General features: G+C 42.6%; 1 protein-coding gene across 1 annotated transcript in view; it reads left to right on the forward strand.

Moving 5' to 3' along the window:
* The first annotated feature begins 16,181 nt into the window (after positions 1-16,181).
* Positions 16,182-24,346, forward strand: part of LOC116942373 (semaphorin-3D-like) — a 44,678-nt gene continuing 36,513 nt past the window's right edge. The window contains exon 1 of the mRNA XM_032954186.2: positions 16,182-16,829. The gene's annotated coding sequence lies outside the window, so the exon portion shown is untranslated. The remainder of the gene's footprint in view (positions 16,830-24,346) is intronic.

Genomic DNA, 24,346 nt, shown 5'->3' on the forward strand with positions numbered 1-24,346 from the left:
ATGTGCTCTATCAATTATTCAAATAAATACAGTATATCTAGGTAATGCTCAGGCATGACAGTGTGATCTGTAATAAGGCAGAGATGAGAAATGATTACATGTGCATAGATATATTAAACCTATCATACTCAGCCTGAGAATGTTAATGGTGATGAAGCATGCTATGGATGGATGGACATGGAATAGGGTAGACAGGATGGATGCTGAATGGCAATATCATTTGCTGGATTATCCTTGCTCCATGTATTCATGCAAGTATCCTTCTACACAAGGCTCCACTATTGGCTCCAAAGTATTGTTTTATTTAAAAAAATATATAGCCTTCTTGCCGACACCATGAATAAGCAGTGCTTTTAATTTACTTTAAAAATTAGCATTAAATGGTACGGGGTTACACGTAAAACAAAGGGTCACCATTTGATTTGGGTCGCAATGCACCATCAGTATATCTTGCAATGTCGCTGGCGCGTGGAAGCACGCATTAGCGACATTATCTTTTAATGACATTGCTTTGCGTTTGTTTAAAATGTCACATTTTAAATCACCTTGTGAACAAGCCCATTGACCCGACTTAAGACGCATTCGTGAGCGCCCAGACACAGCAGGTGTGGACCCACGTTGTCGTCTGGTCACGTTTTCCCAGTCATGAGGCAATGCAAATTTTCGCTCGGTTGCATTGCTAGTACAAAGTTAAATCTAATTTAGTTAATGTATCATTATTATTGTCCACGGCATTCTCATAGCGCAACCGCTAACACGAAACATAACACGTGTTATGTTTCAAGGACTGGTGTTGTCTTCCAGTAGGGGGAGACGTCACAATCTGAATTGCCTAAATAAGTAATTTGCAGTTAACCTATCATTGCTGGCAACTTTGGACCATGATATCAGCACAAACGGCCGACTATGTTTCAAATTACGTCACGGACTCTTTAATGACCTCTGTGAAGCAGACAGTGAATATTTATTAAGGATACACCCGTGGTATTAACCAGGGCAGCCATCTGGTTCAAACCGTACACCTCTGAAACAAAAGGCAAACGCCCTATCACTTGACCATGTTTCTTTAGTGTGTGTGTGTGTGTGCTTATAACATCGTGGGGAGCGGTAGTGTAGCGGTAACAGACTGTTGGGGCAAGCGCTGCTAGCGAGCACCTATGAAGACCGGCACGGCACACGAGGGGGTGGGTGGCCAGCACCACGCCCGGGCGCCTTTGTCTCCCCAGCGGCGATGTTTACACACCGCACCCGGTACTCATTTGAGGCTGAGTCGTCACTGATGTTGGCCGTGAGCGGGAATCGACCTCGGGTCGCCAGGTTCGGAGCGCAGCGCGCTAACCGCTACACTACCGCTCCCCCCATACAAACACTTCTTTGACGTATGTGTGTATGGTGGTCCCCCTCTTTAAGAAGGGGGACCGCACAGACTGTAACAACTACAGGGGCATCTCACTCCTCAGTGTGCCGGGAAAGGTCCTGGCAAGGATTATTCAACATCGCCTTGCCAGGCACGCTGAGGAGAGGCTTGCGGAGCCCCAATGCGGTTTCAGGAAAGGGCGGTCCTGCACAGATGCCATATTTTCTTTCCTTCTGCCACAGCAGAGGTGTAGGGAATTCCAGCAAGACCTACATCTCTGCTTTATTGACCTGGTCAAGGCCTATGATACCATCAGTAGGCTTGGGCTCTGGGTTGTTCTTAGTGCTTTTGGAGTACCTGACCCTTTGCTCACGATCATTAAGGACCTTCATGACGGTGAGCGGGCCCGGGTAAAACTACGTGGCCGGGAGTCAGAGCCATTCCCTGTACACCTTGGAGTGCGACAGGGATGTCCTCTGGCTCCCACATTATTTAACATCTATTTTGACCACGTAGTTCGTGAAGCCTTCAATAGCTGTACGGGGGGAATCTCCATATGGTACAGATATAATGGGAGGCTGATCAATGCCCGGGTGCGGTCAAGGGATGGCTCCATATTGCTCAACCACGTTATGTATGCCGATGATTTGGTAATAGCTGCTCATTCAGAGGAGGAGTTGGAGACGCTGCTGCTGAGCCTGGAGCGTGCCACTAAGAGATGGGCCTTACCATCAGCCCCACCAAAACTAAGCACCTGCCTGGGTATTTTGTACCATCGGACACTCCACCCCCAAAACTCCCAATCGGTGATGGGGCAGTTGTGGAGAGAGTGGAGCGTTTCCCATACCTGGGCAGTGTGCTTATGACCGGCTCCAGTTTAACAGCAGAGGTCTCACTCCGAATCAGTCGAGCGGCAATATATTTTCATCGGTTGCGTAACGCTGTGTGGAAGCTACCTGGTCTGTCGCTCCGCACTAAGCTTCAGGTCTTCTCGGCCACGGTCATTCCCTCCCTTCACTACGCTTGCGAAACGTGCACCCCCCTAATGGAACATCTTCGCCGGTTAGAAACATTTAGGCTAGCCTGCCTACGATCCATCCTGGGTTTAACCAGGCTGGATTGTGTGAGGAGCTCACAAATCCTTGAAACATCTGGGCAAGGTCCCATCGGTGAGCTCCTCCGGCAGGCAAGGCTGCGTTGGCTGGGTCATGTAGCCCGCATGCCCAGCCACCGCATTCCGAAACAGCTTTTGTTCGGCCTAGAGAAGAGATGGAGTGATGTGGTGCAGGAGGACGTGGAGCTGAGTGGACTTGCCGATGACTGGTACCAGCGGTGTCAAGATCGGCCTCTGTCGAGGAAGCTCGTGAAGGACGCTACTGGGCAGTTGGAGGTAGTCGCCCTCCAACAACAACGGAGGGCGGAGGAGCGACGCTCACAACAACGAGCGGAGCGCCGGGTGGCTAAAGCACAGCGGGTTGGCACAGTAGGGGGCACAGGTGGTGCATCAGCCAGCCATCTCAGTCATCTTAGTCAGTCGACCCGTGGCACTTGGGTCTGCCCTGTGACCTCCTGCCAGTGGGCCTTCGACACTTCACATGGCCTCAAGGTGCACATGGCCTGGCACAAGCGTCGTGGTGACGTCACCGCCACTTAGTGGCGAATGGCTGTTGCTGTTGTGTTGTTGCATCTTGCAAATGCCACATCCGTTTGATCCACCAAGCCCACTTGCAAGTTACATGCATGCAGAACATCTTTCGCACCGTACGTAGCCAACCGTGCTAATCACAAGTAGTTGGACTTCACGCATAATGCACCACATGTCCAAACATTTATCAGCCATTGTCAATCCACTGCAGGATGATGATCTCTCCCAAAGCTGCCGCTAAATCCACATAGCACCTGCACATGATTTTATTTCATCGCTCCGTCTCCTCAGTGAACGTACTTTCAGACACGTTCCATTCCTTGGCTGCCACTCCATCATTATTCTCGACTCTCGGCCATCGTTCCTTCGCGCAACATATCCTGCCCATGCCCACTTACTTTTCTTCACAGTTTGAAATGTTTTTATCCAGCATTGTTTCCGCCAATCCATGCTTTTCCCTATTTCAGTCTCTAAAAGTAATTCCAAGCTTTCATCTGTCCACGCTTGTTTGCTGCCAACACCTGGAGCGAAACGTCGGGCATCGTGCCGAACGAGGAACGACGCAACCAGAAAACGCACCGGGGAACGGGTGGCCCCTCGTGCTGCAAATCACCGATAATATTTGCTCCCACTTCTGAGTGACTCTTTTCATTCGCGACTAAGCGTGGCCAACAGGAAGAATGGACGAGTGGGTAAATATAATTTTCTGAAAATGAATGATGTGACCTGAATGAAATACAAGATAAGAAAACAGGCGTAAGAGTTGCATTTTTACTACGTATATAAAATCAAATGGCCTTTCTGAATGTGAATTCTGTCGATTAGAAATACGTGCAATAAGGAATAAACCTATGCCATCTAAGTTGTCACACGTGTATGTTATGAGGATGACATTGGTGATGATGGTGTTTGATGATGGGTCATTTATTTCAAATGATGATTTGACATGAGCAATGTTGCTACAGAAATCCCTTATTGCGCCCACAGAGACCGTCTTGCTTGGCCTCAAAACCTTCTATCATGAAATTGCCTTCAATTCTCGCAAGGTGGTATATACTGGTAATTCGTTTTCAGATTACAACGAAATGACACAGTGCAATAAGAGATGCAGTTTCATTTAAATGCCCTACTTGACCACTCAACCAAAGAAAAGTATATTGTGTTCTCTGAAGGGAAAAAAACACATTGAATGCTTAATCGTTATCGTGTGTTACGGCCAAGCCAATAACACGCCCCTCTGTGCAGTACACCTGGCAGAAAGCCAACATTTTAATTAGGAAAAAAAATCCTGACATTGTAGCTCAATTAAATTTTTGTTCAAAAAAGTCAATCCCTGAAAGGTCCATGATACGGAATTCATTAGACATTAAATATGCATTAAAAGGCACTAAATACTCTTCTTGTTCAAAAATGGTCTGTTGACTTGGATGAAAAATGTAAGTTGTGCAAAAGAACACTATCAATAATTCACGTGAAACTATGCGTAGCTATATCCTCAAACTCGAAACAATTCGAGGTTCGTTTTCCTTTTCTCCTCGCTGAACATATTCTACTGATCATTGTGCATTTTACCTACAAAATGTGAGGAGAGTTCTACCAATTAAAAAAATACACTGGTTTTTCGCAAATTTGTTGTAGAAAGTCAAGAGTTTCTGAACCAAATAAAAACTAAAATGTTATTCAATTAACAATTTTGCAGTGATAATCTAACAATTAAGATCTCCTGCTATGTTGAAATCAAAGATACATGAAGCACTAATTTTAGTTCACAGTCATTAGCTTTTATTACTTTGAAACAATTAAAGGAAAATGCCGTTTCTTGCATTGTAGGGGAGAAAATTAACTACTTCGTCTTTGTCACAAAGATAATTATTGTAATTAGTGAAGCCGCTGGATGTTTAAACTTTGGATTTAGAAGCTTTTTTTACATGTTGACATATCTCTTGTGTGTACTGTATGTGTATAAATAAGCACACATGGATATATATACATGCTCCATTCTTATACATATTGAATCACATGACCTTTGTTTCAATGAAGCAAAAAGCACAACCAAATAATAAAGAGTTTCCACTGAAAACTAAAATTATTTTACGTGTATTATCAGTGCTGTGGTGTTGTACACATACATACCGTGTGTGCAGTGAGTGCCATCTAGCGTGCACTTTATATATCACCCGTTGACGTGTCCACGTCTTACGTTCAACTATATACACCAATGCTATTTTTAGAAACGTGAATAAAATCCTTACTACAAGGCGAACAGCGACAATGCACTGTGCCTTGCATGCAGATTCCGAGATGCTGCATTGTGCCCGAAGGGGTTTCGTGTGATGGGAACGCGTGCGGACAAAAAATCTCAGGAAAAAAATGCCATTGTGTTCATGGAAGTCATTTACAGCAAATATTTGAAGTTTTTCCCCCCCCCCCCCCCCACCTTGGGACGGACCACTGCACGAGGTTACCCGTTCCTCCGTACAACACACTGGGGTGAGCATCATCAGTTATCAGCCACGATCAATCCGCTGCTGGATGAGGGCCTCCAAAAGCCATCGCCATCTCTCGCTCCCGTGCGACGTAGAGCTGGCGTGGAGCCTGCGTGGGGCTGGGGTGGGGCTGGCGTGGAGCTGGGAGACTCTCTCGCCCGATGAAGACCGTGGGCCGGTCCGACTTTCGGGTCGTGCACCGTGAGGTTGTCTGTTGTTGTTATTTTTTTTTAGAGAGCCTTGAGGGGAGGGGGTGCGGGGAGGGCCATGCCTTGCCAGCAGACCCTATGCGTAAAAAAAATAAAATAAAATATTACCCATAAAGTTTTTTTTTTTGGTTAGATAGCATAAATATAAATGTGTCCTTAAACCCGCGAGCACCCCACACAGCCAATTAGTAAGGTTGGTCACGTAAACAAAACGTTCGAATCAGTAACTACTTCAGCGCACCGGTGTGTTGGAGAGTAAACCCACAACATTTACAATTCAAGTACCATGACGTTCCGCGTTTGATTACAACCAGCATCGTCAGGCAATAGCCAAAAAAAAAGCCGAAGTGTTAAACAAAATAGAAAATACCCTCGAAAGTTATCCTAAAACCACCTAACTAAAACCTAACACTAACGGTGCGATCGACGCAAGTGGGCAACAAGCTTTACCAGCCCCTTGAAGATCACCCATGGAGAAGCCAACTGAGCCAACCCACGCGTGTGTGTGTGTATAGAACGAGGCTCGCAGTGTCACACACAGCATCAGAATATTCATTCATATTGGAGGAATCCGATCAGCTATAAAGCTCTTTTTCGCAGACGTCCAAAGGGACGGTTAAGAACGTTACAAGAACAAACGGAACAAAAACACGATAGTAGTGCAAAAAAAGGTCAAACAAATCACTCAAATACATACAAATGAAACGAAACCATCCTCATCCTACCAGGCAAAGCCCTCGGAGGTATTAACTTATTATTCAGAAGCGACCTGGCCACACAGAGGCTCGGAGGACCGCGCCTTCTACAGACCGTCCTTGGGACACGGTCCCAGCCTGGGACCGCCGTGCGGGTGACCATGGGCTGGCAGAATCGTTTGGGGCCGCGGGTCAATGAATGTTATGAACGGTGTAGACGGAGAGGGCTCGCACGGTCCCCACGGGTGCGAGCAAGAGAAGAGATCGCCCATTGCGACTGGGTTGCAACAAATTCCAGCCGGCACATGTGCACGAAATAAAGACGGTTGCAAATTTGTGGTTTTCAAGATGAATACCGCGAGCAAAACGAAAGTCACGCACGAGTGTCCACAAACGACGGAAGATAAACGCTGGAGTAACACAACTGAAAAGCACATCGGTGTGAACGTACAGTGGGGCAGTTATTGAAAGTGGACTGGGGTCGCACCGAAGAAATATAAATGCGGACGAGAGCAGGCTTCAGTTTTTTGAGAGAAAAAAAACTATGAAAACCAACATTGCTAATAAGCCAAATTGTCTTACGGGCATGTATGTATGTAGAACTTATTTCGCACCATACATAGCTGACTGTGCTCGTCGAAAGTGCGGGGGAAGGACAAAACTAAATAAAGAAGCAGCTCTAATTAAATTAGTTTTCAATGTAAAGTTAAAAGTGCACAACACCAGTGGCTTCCAAACGGCCGCAGAAGCGCATCTGAACGCGCGATGCAGTAACCATCTCTGTTCGATGGCCAGCAAAAAATCTCCTACGAGGATGACCAGAGATCACGTGATGGTTTATGTTCCTTGACGAGATCAGCAAGGTATTGATATTCATTTTTGGCAAGCATCGTGGTTCATTTGTAGCATATACACGAGCGTGCATTGAGCCTTTCGTTCAATTAACTTTTTCATTGATGTACAATTTCATTGCACAACACACACGTGGGAATACCCACTGGTCCTGGATCGTTTTTCTTTCCCACCAGCTGCAATGCACATAACATGCAGTTATTTAATTTGTGGACTCAAAAGGCCCTTTTGTTTGTGAAACTCCACACCAGAACATTTATGAGACCACAGGAGACCTGTTCATGTGAGCCAATTGTGAGATGAAACCGAAATGCTTGATAAGAAGCTAACACACTTGGCACATTTTTTTTCATTGCGCATTGAAATGTAAGACCGTAACGTTTGAAACAACATTTTGCCGACTATTTATCAAGTAAACAAAAAAAAAACATGCGACTTGGGCGCAATCTGTATGAAAAGCATTTTACAGTACAGCAAGGGACAGACAATATGTTTTTTAAAGAGCACTCGCTCTTTGGCAACTTTGTGATAATGTACAGATGCTTTTGGGCTGCAAGGTGACCAGGTGATGGCGGTACAGCAACGGATTGCATCTATCACTGCGCAGTCGTAACATTGTTAACGCATGTACGCGCACGGGTTCCCTTCAGGTACTCTGTTTTAATGCCACCTGACAAACACCCATTCACGGAATTGGCCAATGATAAAAATGCAGGATCCTCCTGTAAATGTCTTGAGACTTTTCGATTTAAAGCTTTCGTGACTGCAAGGAATCATCTTCATTGGTTCTTTCGGTAAAGTCACGTAGAATGAGAATAAAATAATAAATTGATAAAATAGAAAATAACACAATAAAATTCTCACGACGTTTCGGCCACAACACAAGCGGCCTTCATCAGGTGAAGGGACGAGACTGTCTGGAGGACAGTCACATTTCTGTGACCAGTCACAAGCTAATCACTCAGCTGTTTCAATGCTAAATTCTATGCTAATTCCTTTGTCAAGGCGCTCTGTTTCTTCTCACACAGCTTAAAGGTCGCGATCTGAGCGTGGCTTTTTCGCTCCAGTGCTGTCCTCCAGACAGTCTCGTCCCTTCACCTGATGAAGGCCGCTTGTGTTGTGGCCGAAACGTCGTGAGAATTTTATTGTGTTATTTTATTTTATCAATTTATTATTTTATTCTCATTCTACGTGACTTCACCGAAAGAACCAAAGAAGATGTCTTGAGACCTTGGTGAGGCTTTCCTCGGTTGTTAATTCACATCTGTGTTTTTAGAAATATGGTCCTACATGCTTAAGATATCATGATTATGCCCTTTCTATCCCCAAGTGAGCCTCACTGAATCTTAAGATTATTTCAGGACGATCCTTCTTTTGTATGTTTGGATAATTCCGTGAACAAATGTTTGGTATGTGGGAGGAAACTCGAGTTCCCAGATAATTAATGTTATAGAATACCCTGATATATAACTTTGTTTCATTCTTACAGAAAATAAATAATGGTTTAATGTAGTCCAGCAAAATTGCATTTGCAAATATTTTTATTAAGAGATAGACCTATTCCATTGCATAACATCTGCCACAAGTGAACGAGATGCTTAACTTTCTATTAGAAAAATAATAAGGAAATGTAAACACGATTTCCACAAAATAGTATGTACTTTTTATTAAATCAAAACTATTGTTATGTGTCTGTAAGCTATATAATTTTAATTCACCTTTGATAGGGATACATGTATTGAAAGGGATATGAAGCACAGCACTGTATTCATATGGCATAGTTGCATCATTTCAGCAATCGGTATTTAACTCAACGATTTAATGTTAAGAATTAACAAATGCCGATGGAGTAAATTTAAGTAATAATTTCCATTGGTTTTGATGTTGACGTCTTGGAGGCCCGCTGGGTTAGACGATGCAACTCTCCGTCGATGCTTGAGAGCGCAGAGGAAGTGATGCACTGTCTAAGCGTGCCTTTTACCCCCAGGTATTATCTTCTTCGTGTTTGGCGACAGGGAAAAAACCTCGGCTCGCTTGACATTTCCCGTTGCCAGCAGCCAAGCAAAAGTTCAAGCGTCAGATGCGATGATGGAGGACACCTCACCCTAAGCCTATACGCCGCTGCACTCACTTTATGATTCGCACGTTCGGCATTTTCGTGATGTCCTCGTGAACTAAAACAGCACGCGTGCTGCTGCTGCTGCTGCAGTGCAGCGTTGTCGACTGCCTTGCAAAAAAACACAGGTCTGTCACGGAGTCCTGCTGAAGGTAATTAAAGCTCCAGCCACCACACTGACCAGTAGGGGGCAAATGATTGCAAAATTAAATTGCAGTGCAGTTTCGCTACGCTTTGTTTATTTTCGCGGCCATGGCCGGAATGTATTTAGTTGCTGCGTGTTTAACATTTCGGCGAGCAGTAGCGCAGGGGTTAGTACAATTCGCTGTGAACCTGGTGACCTGAGTTTGATCCAAGGCCACAGCTAACATCACGGCCCAATGTTATCTGAACTGATCCTGCGCCAGTCTTCAAAAACCCACACTGACTCGCGCGTGATGGAATTGTGGTTAAAAAAAAGCAACCCATAGGTCACAGTGCGGAGAGGTTTTCACCCGGCAATGACTCAACCAATGGCTGCAGAATAGCATTATTTAACGACATTTGAAGATGTAATTGCAAAAAATAATTTCCATGTAAATCGTTTGCCAATATCTTGAACTAAGTTCCCTCTTTGTATACTATTTGGGTTACTTGGATCACACTGGACTGACAGATCAATGGTCAGCCTAAGAACAACGTACTACGCCTCCAAATTTGTGGTGGTGCATCAAAATCCAACGCGACAACCTCACGGCTGAATTCATCGTTAGTTTATTGGCAGAATGCAACCAATAGCTGTTTGCTCGTCGTATATATAAACATATGTACTGTCTAACACCCGGACCGTCGCAGGTTTCCCACGATATACAGCTTCCGAGCTCATTGGACACTTCCTTCCGAAATACATGAAATGTAAATATAAAATGTACAGTAAAATTAAATAAATAAGCCTTTTCACCAGTGCCAGATTATCCGAGTAGCAAAAGTAGCTACATATGCTACGGGTCCCGCACTTTCAAGGGCCCCGCGCTAAATTATTTCAACCTATCAATTCCGGTTCAGTGATTCTGCACTTGCTCTATTACTATAGTACTATACTGCCTTCAACTTTTATGAACGACTGGGTATTTAAGGTTAGCGATTTGTCGTATTATCTGGCTATATAGTAAATGAAAAAATACAATTACTTTACTATGCAAGTTAAAAATGTGTTTAAATATTTGCGTGTTTTATATGTTATTTAGCGCCCCTTTGTAACATATGCTACAGACCCCGCACTAGCTTAATCCAGCACTGCTTTTCACAATTCACAATTGGTTGACGACCTCATCACACTGTTTCGGCCATGGTGGTTGTTGCCCATACTTAAACCACGTTGGCCATTGTGGTTTGGTGAAGAACAACCAGGTTGACGTCAGATATATCACGCAGAGGTTAGCCATGACCAGGAATTGAAGCTGAACTTATGAGCATCAAACAATGCACTACCACTCACACCCTTGTTATATAAAACATTTTATATATATAGTTCAATGATTTTGAATCACAAATATGACCCGGGGTTGGTTGCCATCCCTGCTTCCACCTCATCATTATCACTTCATTGCCTTGTCTGCCAGTACTTGTATGGTAAGTATTCTTCTGAAGTCTCTACCATTCACCTGCCTGTCAACACACTCACATTACTCGCTCCTTCATCCTGCCATTTAAAAAAAATACTTGCTGATCTGCGTCACAAAGTGCATTGCCTCCTCCTTCAGATCCTGCAATTCTAAATCCTGGAACCCATTACCCACCTCTGTCTCACCACCTGATAATAATTTCAGGGTTTTTTTTTTAAATAGTGATGTCAACCACTTAGGACTCTCCAAACCGCATTGCTGGTGTAATTAGTTTCACGGTGACTTTGAAATCAAATTAAATACCGTTTAAGGCGATGAGCGCAACATATTGCATATGATCCTGCAAAGGCCAAAACAAATTTGGTTGTTCAGTAAACAATTAGGCTCTGAATCCTAGGTTGTCGAGTTCAAATCTAGGTTGTTTTAGCCAAGTCCAACTCAGCCGAGCGTCTCTCTGTGATCAGGAAAAAGGGGCACCACCTGGTGAGGCTCCATAGTTTGGTAAGAAGCAAAAAGTGGTTGCGTCCTGGTGAGACTGGATATTAAACAAAACATTGAAATCGCAAGCACTGACGCAGGACCACAAACGGAAATGAGCAACACCCACATTTTGCAGGACACAAGGGAACTTCGTCTCATTGATGTCACTGATGTCATTTATTTTTTTAACCATTAGGAGAAGAAAAAATAGTCCCGCGATGTACATTGTTAGTGTCATAGCCTTTTACAAAACAGACACATTTGGCTAATGTTTTGGCTTGCGGTGCAACGGCTATCTGTCCCTTGGTGCGTTTGTCCCTGTGATGCGCGTCCCACCCATTGTTTTGATACGGCCACGCCAAGATCGCCACAAGACCGACAGTTTTAACCCACCCCTTAATGCCACCTGATCAGTCAAGTGCACCAGTGCACCTCTAGGTTAATCGCAGTGCGTTAGTGTCAACCTGCCAAACCCTGTTGCAGGAATGCAATCCTAGTTTGGTGCATGCAACAACCTGCTATTGTTTCTCATTCTGTCCTTCGGTTTTTTTTTGTGTGTGTGCGCTCATCTGGTGCAAAAAAAACGCCGTTTGGCACGTAGTTCCGCCTGAGCCGTTTCGGGTCATCAGAGCTATCTGGTTGGATAATTTGGGCGTCTGACTATTTTGCCAGAGAATGGGTTCACAATTAAGACATTAACTGTCGTTCAGGCAATTGTGTGCAATTAGCTTCTCGCAGTATGGAGCGGTTGCACACATGGGCAGACATGTGGCTGCAACAGTCTTCACATTTAATCCAGACTCCAACATTAGCGATCTTTTAAGTGGGCGATTTACGAATCATTCAACCGCTCAGCTTCGGGGAAAGTTAACACTTTCGGGAAGTGCATTATCCATTTTCTTTCGGGTAACACCCATGCTTTATTTGTTTTGTATAGTTTTTTTTCGATACCAAACTCTATCTTTTTTGTTGGTAGATTAGCTTCGGCTCTAAGCGCACACTTTTCAAGATCCATCCTGCCATCTGCTCACCCGGAATTTAACTTGACACATCAGGAATTATCTCTGGACGGGGAGGCTGAGTATAAGCAGAGGAGTGTACTTTCATCTCAACCTGCAGGGTTTTACCTCCAGCCTTCCTGGCTCAAGCGCTTTCCCTTCCTGCAGTGCGGTCTGGGAGGTTGAAAAGGGCAAGAAGCTCTACTCTTCATTCAACAAGTGTGTGTGGGGTTTAAAACGAGGTAGGGCAAATACTGCACACGACAATTGGCTACTTAAAAGACATTTACTTTTAGAGGTTTTCGGGTTTTTTATATTGGCAGACAGGAAGGAAAAAATTCAACAAATTAAAAGTGAAATAAAAAATAATTAGACACGTAGTATACAGTCGAGCCACATACTTGCTGTAGCAGGGAGACGCTGACCTTGCTTTGACTAAGAAGACGTTCATTTCGGCTGTGGAGATTCACAAAAATGACGTCAACAGCCTTATCGCCGAATTTCGAAATAAAACAAAAATAATATATGTAAAAGATCAGGAATTGTTAGTTGCCTCGTGAAGGTGTAACATTTGCATCCCCCATAATAAAGGTTTTTGGGTTAGATCGCGTTATTTATAAATGTGTCGTAACCCTCCACCACCCGACACGGCCAAACAGTAAACAAATGTGTCACGTTTACAAAGGACAAATAGTTCACTACTTTAGCCCACCGGTGTGTTGAAGAGTGAATCAACATCATTTAAAATTTGAATACGACGTTTCGCTGGTAATTACATCCAGCATCATCGGGCAATTCGCCAGAATGGTAAAGCCCTCGCTTGCTCCCGGTCTTAAAACGAGCAGCAGGGTGACGTCATCATTTAACTCATTTGCATCCCCATACATTGTCCAAATGTTATCTCTTTATTATCATTAATCTCCGATCAACACGGTTGGCCACGTGTGGTGCAAAAGAAGTTCAACATACATACATAAAGATCATTAGAATGGATATATAATTGGAATACTTTTCCAAAAAATCAGGCATCAATTTTGCATTGATTTCATTCTAAAAGCGAAAACTGCGATTTCGAAAACATGCCCCTTTGGCTGGCAAAGTCTTTCACCTGCGTTCGTTAATGGCCTATTAGCACTTCACACTCAGGTTTCAAACACGTACTCTGCTATCACATACATGTGCAAGCCTAGATTGCAATTGCAATTCACCCCAATGGTTTCATCGCTAGTGTTGGTTACCATATCCAACAGTTTGGGCCAGAGTAGTCAGGAATCCCACCACAATCTAACCCAAATATAATTGTACATACCGTATATATCTAAAGGCACAGCTCTTCTTGACAGTCATCACATTTGCAAGTCAATGCGATTAGAGCAGGTTGAGAGAGGCTGACAAGATTATTATGAACACTCTCTCTCCTGTGCCGTTTCAAATGCATGAATAGAATTCACACTTTCAATATTGGCCCATGTTCTTTTTTTTTACAATACATATCAGACGTGTGAACAGGTAAAGGTGCAGCTCTGCAATTGTTTGCTGACGCCACTGCTGGCAGAAGGGCCTCCACTAGAGGGACCTCCAGAGAGCCTCTTCTTACGGTAATTTGGCCTACTCCTCCATGCTTGGCCTGATATCGTGAAAGAGAGGATATATGAATTTCTAATAAAAAAAATATTAAACATTTTTCCAAGGAATACCTCAGCGAGTGATGACTTATTTTGTATAGCCCCTGCATGTATTTAGTCAATAGCATTCATAGATTCCGAATGTGAGGGCAAACTGGGGTAACCGGACAAAACAAAACATGAGGGAGATGATGCAACCATGTTGAGTTGCCTCCACTGCACGGCACCACTCGCAATATCAGTTTAACACAGGGTGATGGTGTGACTCTGAATCACCCCGTGCAGAAATCTGCTCTCTTATCAAGACGCTCATTCATCGAGCTAAGAAAGTGGCAGATGGTGACAGTCTGAGAAGTGAAATTCAACATGTTAATGTAGCGCTGCAAATTGAACGGTTACAATGATGCACAAATCAACAGGGCATTGAATGCCAAAGCCAAATCAAATAACACGAGCATTCAAACTGCCCAAGTAAATAAAACGATCAAAATTCCGTACATTGCGGAAGTAGCTGATAAACTAGCCAGATGTTTGGAAAAACAAAACATCCGAGTCAGATTTGGCATGATACATAAAATACAGAAATTAGTATCTGGTACAAAAGATGTATTAACGAAGCTATCAAAAGAAGCTATCAAAAGAAGGTGTTTACAGGATTAACTGCACGTGTGGGAAATTTTATGTTGGGCAAACAGGACGAATTATAAGCACGAGACTAAAAAAACATCAAATACATATCAAATTCTCCCAAATACAACTGTCAGCAGTAGCAGAACATGCGTGCCAACAATCAATTGATTTTGATAATTTTGAAGTTCTGTGCAAAACTAGCTTCTACTGGCCCAAGACTAATTTAACCTTATGGCGGTACTCCGGGGTACCATAGTACCCCAGCACTCGCATAACGTCCGTGATGCAGTCACTTTTAGTCTGTTGATGGTCGGCGATGCGGCAATCGACTCATCTCGACGAGCTGTGCACGATGCACCACTGCGGTGCGTACCGCGAGCATTCAGGGTTTTGGCGTAATCGTCCTCGCTGCGTTTCGACATCGCAGAGTAGCACTGATTTCGAATTGATTGGTACCCCCAGTCGCGGAGTGAAGTACACCCCTGGAAAAAAAAACAGTGTCTCAGAAAAAAAATATTTAATTGCCTCGGCCATTTTGTACTATTGAGGATCAATTATAGAATCTATCGAAATTGAAAGAAATAAAATTATTTTAACCGTTCGGATAGCTACCACCTTAGTGCTGCGTGGAGTAAATAATCAAATAATACATTATTTACATGCATGCCTATAGGGGGCAGCATACTTCAATAAGGATTACCGTTGGAACGGCTATTTTATTACACACAATGGACAGGAAGGACAAGATGAAAGGGCTCGCATAATGCGCATGCATCATGTACGTTGACTCAGTAATCCCCCCCGGCCCGGTTTGTGCAATAGCGCAGAAGCGTGGTCACCACATCTACGCCTCTATATAAGGAACAAAACAGACTTCTCCACAAATCTGGCTGTCGTCCTGATGAAGCTAGTTGTAATTCTAGGCGAAACGTCGTACTCAGATTGTAAATGTTGTGGCTTGGCTCTCCAACACACCGGTGTGCTGTACTAGTCACGAATTGGCCACGTTCTGTTTACGTGACAACCCTTACTAGTTGGCTGTGTCGGGTGCTGGCGGGTTTTAACAACACACTTATATATTTACACGATCTAACCCAAAAAAAACTATTTTGGAAGCCATATCACCCTGGTCAGCCCCGGTGGTGACCGATCCAAGTGTGGTACTAACGAGGCCCTAAGCCTGCTCAGCCTCCATGCCACGTCGAATATAATCGGGGTACATTTCGGGTGATTTGATTGCAGGAAAAAAAAAACAAGATTCATTTGAACAACCGTAACCAGTACCTTACAGTGAACACGTTTAATTAGTGGAGAAGATGCAGCTTGTTGTGTTGTCCAGTATAAATAACAACATTACAAATAAAATATCCATGGGATTTGTATTTTAATATATGTATCCATTTACAGCATTATTATATTATTTCTGAATAGACGTTCCCACTTGTTGCTTCTCTGAATGTTTACGAGCGCCGAGGTTGTATTTATTATATATTATAACATATATATATATTTACATTGGCCGCTCCCAGCTGTTGCAACCACACTTTGCGGACAAGTCTGGGTTCTCAGCAACGAGCACGCCTTTTTGCCAACTTGTCCGCGTGCGTTACAACGCCACACGAGTTTAGTTTGAGCATCCAAGCCCTCTGGCTGCGGCGGCGTTGCTGTTACAGAATGCAAAACAAACCGCAAAGAAGCGCCACACCACCAAATCCCAGGGAGGCCAACCTCTCTGTGCGTCGCCCCACCCCACCCAGGGACCGCAACCCCATGGCTTCACCTCCCTTGCCTCTTCCTCTAGTCGTCCTGCACCCCCCTCCCGCGCCTCTCTCTCTCTCTCACTCACGTCCAAAACCAACTGCTGGGGTCTGGTAATCAGACCCACTCCACACGCCCTCTCAATTCCCAAGTACAAACTTGCTGCGTTCGGGCATCTGGAGCACCAGCACCGCTTTACTCTACACGCACGTGTGTGAACCACGTACGGACAAAAAAAAAAATACTAAATCAAGCATGTGCGCGTGAACATTTTTGGAAGGCAAATTCTGTAAGAAGTTGGAATCGAACGGATTAAATAAACCCGAAGAGACCGAAGACTCATCTGGCACTTGCAGTGACAATTCTCAAGTCAAGTAAGTTCTCCGGTATTGCTTTTTGATGTACTGCAAATAATATTTTTTGGTGACTGAAAGCAGATCGATATATATACAATCTCATCGAATGTGTGAACGTTTAATGTTTTATTGCTTTTAATTCGTTTTTAGGGCTACTGCAGAGTATTAGTATTTGCACTAAACTTCTTGAAGTATCACGTTGGATAATACGTATACAAATTTAAAAACTTAAAGTTGATCATCATAACATTCCACAATTGCCATATATATATGTCGAAACTCAACGTCGTTTGTTATTTGCCACATTGCGAAAATCTATCCACAACGTTGTAACTGAACGGTATTTGGTTTGGTTGATCAGATGCTTACCACCATATACAAGTTAAAAGTTAGTTTCTTCCACAAGGAAAGTTTGCGACATACAACACACCGTGACAATTATGCTCAACTTAAGTTCTAGATTAAATTCACATTCAGTGAATCAGCCGTGTAGGAAATATAAAACGTGTCCATAATTCGAATGTGTTCACATGGACCTATCAATCTACTGCTGGATGAAGGCCTCGCCACACCATCAGTGCTATGGGGGTTATTTGACCATACTTCACCATGCTGGTCAGTGCACATTGATGAATGTTGAAAGCACAGATATGGGAACACATAAATCCAGTACATCAATTGTTTAATGTTTTAACCGGGCAGCGGCAGCTATACACATGGCCTGTAATCCAGCATTGTGAAGGCAGCAAGGGTTTGTGGATAGCACAGATGTTGTGAAACTCCCTTACCATGGGCATCGAGGTGCCATACCCTGGCTCGCCAGCAGAAGGCAGACCGACAAATGGACTAATCGCCATCCGTTTCCATCTGCACGGGAATAAAGTGTTGCCCCCTCTCGCATGTGTGGGTTTTCTCCGAGTGTTCCAGTGTCCTCCCACTTGTTGTGTAAACACATTAATTAGCTGAAAACATCTTAAAATTAAAACCCAATGCAGAACCTTCCTGAAAAAATAGTAATTGGATTAGATGTGGCTTTCCTAGATAAATAAGTCAATAAAAGTAAATAAATTCTGCACTCCCCTCTTCCAAAATCGGACGAGGCACGGTGCGTTTCAGGTGATTGGTCCATCAGCATGTGCATGGACTAAAATGTGTCAACCACAAACCCAGTTGTGCTAAAGTAGCCTTCAAATGTAAGTAGGACTGTATGTCAATCTGCATGACGCAGTAGGGGTTGACAAGCCAGTCACCCTGTCCATTAAAGATAAATTAAAGACAACACCTATGTAAGAAGACAGGTGTTCCAGTATCAGAATAAACTTTTCCACAGCTTAAACATACAACACATGCACATATATTTTGAAAGGGCAAACCTCTAATGAACTGCTGAATTCTCTATATTATAATGTATCATCACATTACAGCAATGTGTCTTGGAGGCTTTGAGCGTTTATTTAGTCTCAGTGAATGCATAAAGGATGACTGAGCATCTGAGCATGTTCATAGTGGCCACTTTAGTTCCCAAACTTGGCTTTACGCCCCATATAATAACACCCTTAAGAATTCACACTTCCACAACTCAGTCTGTTTCCTCAGTTAAAGGGTTTTATTACAACCATTCAAGAAATCAAAATCATGCAGCAAAGTGCAAGAATGAATATTGAGGTAACTGGTGACCTCCACATGCTTGATATAACTAGCACGCTGCTCAGTGTCAATGAGATCATGTTAATGGTTTTAATTTGACCAATAACCACAGCTCTACTGCCTAAAGCTTGAACAAATATACAGCCCTACATTTTCAGCAGACCCCTTCACATTTTTAAGCGTTGATTTGTTTCAATTATTCAGCTTGCTGGTTAATATTTAAGTATTTTTCTCTCTCTGGAATTGTAATGTTTAGAAAACGCTTCAGCGGAAGTAACCTAATTATAACTTTTAATGATTCCGATGTATCAATATTAATGTACCATCATTATCTATTTTGCGGTATTATTATCCTCAGCAATTATGGAGTTTGAAAGTCCACTGATTTGTTTTACAAATGCTTTGAAAAGATTACTGAAAGTTGACTGGGGAGCTAAATTTCATTTTACAACTTACTCTATATATCCCCTTTTACATGCTTTTTTTGATTCGCGCTTCAATTATATGGACCGTTATGCAAATTAAACCTCATTCAGATAAGACAGTGTATGCCCATTGTAACTTAACATAGAATTTTACAACAATTCAAACCATGTGTTATTGTGACAGCATCCTCTCTTGATTGAGGCACATGCTGGCACCGTTTGAATTACGAACAAATGGCAGCGGTTGACAGATGAGCCGGGAATGTGAGGCATTCGGTGCACCCGCATCAACCATGGCGATGGCAAATCATGCCAATCCCACAAATTCCACATCTGGAATTCTTCAACCACCCCAGCGTCAGGCATCAGTGCCGTGTGCCAACACTGCGTGAAAAAAAATCTACTTGTTGAAAAGCCTCAATCTCGGGCTAAAAATGACGGACACCATAGTGCTAAGTCGTTAAAAAGAGAAATTGTGGTCAGCGCTGCTGAGGGTACACACTTGGTTTTGTGGCTCGGAACGAGAAGACGAATTATTGCTGGGCGGTCAGAATCGTACGCATGTAATTGTTTTTTTGTCACCTCAAGCACATGGTTACTTGGGCCGCGCGTGGCTCAGCGGTAGCACGTTAACTGCTCGTTGCTAGAGGATCACTGTTCAAATCCAACGGCCGCCCTGATCATTACTGCGGTGTTAAAGATCAGGTGCCGTCATTCGCAAGAGGAGGCCATTGTGTGTCAGCGTCATGGTCCAGAAGTTTATCGCATTTTTTTTGTATTACTCGCGGATTAATTGATACATAGGAATCATCCTCACCACCTGCCCCTGCTGCGAAAACTTTCCAGGATCCGAATAAAAAAATAATGAGACTCAGTTTTGCGAATAACTTGCATCATAATAATAATATTGTGCAACTATTGAATTCGGAATAGAGTTTTTTTGGTGCCACCCTATCGCGCCAGTAACAGCATCAATCGTCACCACTTTTAAAGTTATATTTACATAATCCCCTCTGTCAGGGTTAGGCAACGTACAGAGGATTGATCCTAAGTTACGAAGCCAGGATATGAAAGTGGGCCTTTTGGATTGGGGGAAAAAGAAGATAATTCAAACAAGTCCATTACATTTCTCCAAAAAATTTAAGGAGAAAATGGAATGTGTTTATATCGTAAAATCAATATCATTGAATATATACATAAAAAATAGTTCAGTGTCAGTATATAAAAAATATAATACTCACTGTATTATAAAGTGGATGTTACACACACACACAAACAAACATGAATGCCAGAAAAACACTCCACCATGTATAAGTTGGAACTGGTCCTATACTAAATACCCAAATACCCCAGTATCAGATTTCAGTAAATAAATACTTTCAAAATAAAATACAGAAATATATACATATATTCCAAGAAGGGGAAAGCACGGTATAATTCTTGAGAAATTTATTTTGAAAAGATGACTAACAAAGCTGACATTATGTGCAGGCAAACCCACATGACTGCGTGCCATGGTACCCAATGTTTGCTTTGCATCGAGGAGGATTTAAACCAGGATGACTCCAGGCAAGTTTTTTCACTGTGCAGTTAGATCACATAAAGGGAAATCACGATATAATTTAGCTACAAACATACGATACGAAGTGCCATACACACCAGCCATTTGAATGTCACTTTTCTCAACCCATTTCCACATTTTAGTTTTTTTTTTGTATCACAGGGGGGTTATCGGAAATGGTTATAATATGGGACCCATTTTCACTGAATTTGTGCAACATCTATGGGACGTTTATGCTAACCTCAGCGGTAAGGTTCACCGCATTTTCAGCCGGGCTCAGCTGTATTTTATACGTCAACTTGCTTGCACTTACATACCGATATTCCCCATATGGGGGCACTTTTTATCGGTTTGGCTCAGGAACAGGCTTGAGACTCGCTAGTCTGGGTCTGAAGGTCACGTCGTCCCTTCACCGCTTTAAATGTAAAAAAAAGCAGTTTGCAACAATGACAATGACCTCTATCAGAGAGCACATGGGTGGTCTGGAGAGTGAGAATGACCAATGAGCAAGATGTGCCATGAGCATTACTTTTTAAGCTGGGAACACCACAAGAGGGGAGCCTGAATGGGGCATATTTTAAAATCTACAAAACCACAAAAGGGTGTTTCATAAAATAAAAATGAAATGTACCATTTTTGGATTAGAGTGATGAACTAAGAGCATTTTAATCATGTTCTCATTTAAAACTCAACTTGGTAATGACTAGAAAAAAAGTTAATTAAGGTTAATGGTTTAAGTCCCCCAAAAGGCCATTTGTCTGCTACAGATTTGCTCACAAACACACACACATGCGTACACCGACAAAGAATCTCCATATAGCCATTCAGAGTATTGCGACGAGTACAGATGTCCTCCAATCCATGCGTTTGATTCCAATCACGCATCTTCCCAGGGTTATTTGCATCGTTTTCAGCTTCATTTTTTCAAAAATCTTCATCTTTATCCATGTTTCTAATCCACATCATAGCAGACAATATACAATGTTATAAACAAAACAAAAATCTTCACAGGCATAATGGGATGTAAAAAAAAATTCATCAAGTTCAGTTTTACAAAAGCACTTCAACCTGCTTTTGCTTTGCCTCTTTTTTCCACCTGGATTCCAGTCCCTCTTAAAACATTTCTCAAAGTATTCCTGGATACATTTTCCAGTTTTGTTCCTCAAACAATTGTCTGCATTTTTTAGACAACTTGTTGGTCATGAGTTTTGTTTTAATCATATTTACCTCATGTGTATGGAACAATTGATGTTCAGAAGCCCATAAAAATAAATAAGAGTATATTTTTTTATGTTTTCATTATTAAGGGGGTGCATAACATTAAGTGGCAGAGGGATGTTGAGGAGAGAAAAGTATAGTCAAAAGTTAACACTGCCAGTCTGAGAGTCTGTGTTTACCATTGGGTTGAAGTTTACCATTGGGAAACTGTGGATTCATATTTCCATGACACCTGGGCAATGGAATCCGCTATTGAACTTTATCCAAACAGTATATTTTTGTCTAAGTTATCAGTCGATATAGAACAATTAAAATTATGTTCTTTGCTTTTGTTTTTCACAATGAATACACGTACTGGGCTTGCGATGTGTATACCCTTCAATATACCGCCTTTTTCAGATACTTTATCGAAAGGCTTACCTTGCATAAGGTACACTGCTACAGATTTTAGGAATCAAACTTTTTGTTGCAAGCTTCACTTTCATGGTCACCCATACTTTTTGCTATTTTGTAATCCATTACATGCAAAATATTGTTATCCTCAGTCACGTTTCATGCGAAATACCCTTTCAGAGTATTGAAATCGTAGCATATCAACCGTTGACTCATCCTCTCTACTAATTTTACAAAGGTGTAATAAAACACATTTAGTGATGGCAATATACATAGTTTATTTCATGTATATAATAGAAAAAAGACATCATAAAATTATACCTGGGTGGAGCAGTGGCACAGTGGTTTGTACACTGTAATATGAACCTAGCAGCCTCACCTTGATTCCCGGCCACAGCCAACATCAGTGGCGAGTGATCTCAGCAACAGTCCGAACTCCACTGCCCCCTTTTCAACCTACACTGACCAGCGTGGTGAAGTATGGTCATACAACCACTCTGACCGATACGATGTGGGGGAGACCTTCCACCAGTGGATTCACAAAGGCCTGAAAACTAAAAATGACTCGCACGATACCGCATATATATGTAAAACAGCAGTTGGCACTGTCATGTATCCCTACTTATCCTGAGCAGCGCTCAACGATGCTGAGCCAGGGCGGTCCAGAGAAAGGAGAGAGAGAGAGATGGAGAGAGGGATGAAGAGCAGTGGGTTGATGTTTCAGTTGAGAGTGGGGCCCGCCCGCTCAGCCACTGAATGTTTGCCTTTTGGCGAAGCTTGCAAAAAACCACCGGCACGAAAACGCCCAGGGCCACAACAACTGCCGCTCGCTGGGCAGCTTGGGAGTCTGGCCAGGATTAATAACGGGGGGGGGGGGGGGGGGGGTTTGTACAGCCCAGCTATAGTGCAGCTGCTCGCTCGAAAACAATGATGTTAGTCCAGCTTTGGTCCACGAATATAAAACCAAAAAAATTGTCCCTCTTTGTATTGTAAGGTTTCATGAGCTTTCATCCCAGCGTGCCGGGATCTGTTTCCACTTAGCTCCAAGGTCAATGTAATTGTGCTGCAAGGAGAGCCTGTTCCTATAGATATGTATTTATTGTGATGGGCTGGTATGCTCAACGACAACATGCCACATTTTGTTTATAAATTGGGATGTACAGAAATTATGTAAGATCTTTAAATTTCTTCCGGAGATCATTAAATTATCTTCTGGTGCAAGGAGTGAACATCCATGCCAGAATGAAAATTGTTGTTCGCTTCCTAATTTTTCTGAAAAGTATCTTGCAATAACAAATATATATGTATGTGATCTTCAACATAAATTGTCGGTTTAATTGTAAGAAAAAAATGACAGCATGGAGCTTTTTATATAACTACTGAAGTGCAATAAAAACACAACCACGGATTATACATCTGAAAGCCAAGGGTTTACAAAGCGTTAACGGTGGGCTCAGATGATTTATTGTTCACACACATGCATGTTTAAAAAATAAACAGAAAAAAAACCTCAAAGTATTTCTCTGTTGAAACAGCCTTTGGCATGTTTTCTAAAAATGCATTGAAGTGAACTTAATTAACGTAAACGTAAACAAAACATGGATAAAAAATACCAACTTTTGAACAATTGCTTGGCCTGAAAAGGGGTATTTACTAGATCAACATAATTGGCATTTCAAAGTGACAGTTCTTATTCTTGGCTGCGGACCATATTCAACCTATGTACTGATGTGAACATACACATTTCTATGCATAGCTAACGGCACTTTGTACCCACATACTAATAGGACCACACATTAACTGAAATTTTCCAAAATCAAATACATGTAGTGTGTGAAACAGATATGCTCAAAATGCCCTTACATTCTGTTTACAAAGCATCCCTTCAACCCCCCAGTGTCAATTAAAGTAAATGTGGATGGACTCACCACCACCACAAAATAAGTGGACACATCCACCCCTGGCTCTGGGCTGTTAAAAAGAAAATTAAAAGAGGTTTGCAGTCTTTTACATTAAGTCATTATAAACATTCCTTATACGAGTACTACTTTGAGGGGAAGTTACCAGCAGTTATCCTATGGACAGACTCGTCCCCGTCAGAGGAATGTGAATTTTTACCACTGGCTCAGGGCTGTAAACAGACGCTGAGCACTGCCTCAATGCTCATTTGAAAACAGTTTTTTTTTAATTCCTATATGCCTTGTATATTACACACAAACAAAGTCTAACGCACGCACATCCATTCATTCAATGTATATTCGTGCCGATACAACGATGTATGTCCTCTGTAC

The sequence above is a fragment of the Petromyzon marinus genome, chromosome 14, assembly GCF_048934315.1.
Source record: "Petromyzon marinus isolate PM22_M1 ecotype Great Lakes invasive population chromosome 14, UKy_Petmar_22M1.pri1.0, whole genome shotgun sequence".
NCBI classification, from domain to species: domain Eukaryota; kingdom Metazoa; phylum Chordata; class Hyperoartia; order Petromyzontiformes; family Petromyzontidae; genus Petromyzon; species Petromyzon marinus.